This window comes from Syngnathus leptorhynchus, unplaced genomic scaffold, assembly GCF_054491065.1.
Source record: "Syngnathus leptorhynchus isolate UIUO unplaced genomic scaffold, UIUO_Slep HiC_scaffold_150, whole genome shotgun sequence".
Taxonomy (NCBI): Eukaryota; Metazoa; Chordata; class Actinopteri; order Syngnathiformes; family Syngnathidae; genus Syngnathus; species Syngnathus leptorhynchus.
Window position 1 is genome coordinate 171,333 of NW_028232117.1, and position 1,168 is coordinate 172,500.

Here is a 1,168-nt window from a genome sequence, read left to right on the forward strand (position 1 = left end):
CCGGAGAGGAGCGTCAGGGCCAGGCTCCTCAAACATGGACCGAGTGTCGCCCTTAACACGGACCAAGGGGAGGACGGCCGCCTCCTTAAACACAGGCCGGAGAGGAGCGTCAGGGCCAGGCTCCTCAAACATGGACAGAGTGTCGCCCTTAACACAGACCAAGCGGAGGACGGCCGCCTCCCTAAATACAGGCCGAACCGGAGCGCGAGTGTCGCTCCTTAAACACGGACCGAGTGGAGGACGGCCGCCTCCTTAAACACAGGCCGAACAAAATGACACAAAGTGTCAACTGCGAATGTTGTCCATCCAAGGAAGGAGCGTGATGCCCGGCCGGCTCCTTAAACACAGGCCGAGAGTCGCCCCGGACGGTCCGCCTCGCGGCGCCCGTCTGCTCGGATAAAATGACACAAAGTGTCAACTACGAATGTTGTCCATCCAAGGAGGGAGCGTGATGCCCGGCCGGCTCCGAAAACACAGGCCGAGAGTCGCCCCGGACGGTCCGCCTCGCGGCGCCCGTCTGCTCGGATAAAATGACACAAAGTGTCAACTGCGAATGTTGTCCATCCAAGGAAGGAGCGTGATGCCCGGCCGGCTCCTTAAACACAGGCCGAGAGTCGCCCCGGACGGTCCGCCTCGCGGCGCCCGTCTGCTCGGATAAAATGACACAAAGTGTCAACTACGAATGTTGTCCATCCAAGGAGGGAGCGTGATGCCCGGCCGGCTCCGAAAACACAGGCCGAGAGTCGCCCCGGACGGTCCGCCTCGCGGCGCCCGTCTGCTCGGATAAAATGACACAAAGTGTCAACTGCGAATGTTGTCCATCCAAGGAAGGAGCGTGATGCCCGGCCGGCTCCTTAAACACAGGCCGAGAGTCGCCCCGGACGGTCCGCCTCGCGGCGCCCGCCCGCTCGGATAAAATGACACAAAGTGTCAACTACGAATGTTGTCCATCCAAGGAGGGAGCGTGAGGCCCGGCCGGCTCCGAAAACACAGGCCGAGAGTCGCCCCGGACGGTCCGCCTCTCGAGGCGCCCGCCCGCTCGGATAAAATGACACAAAGTGTCAACTACGAATGTTGTCCATCCAAGGAGGGAGCGTGATGCCCGGCCGGCTCCGAAAACACAGGCCGAGAGTCGCCCCGGACGGTCCGCCTCGCGGCGCCCGTCTGC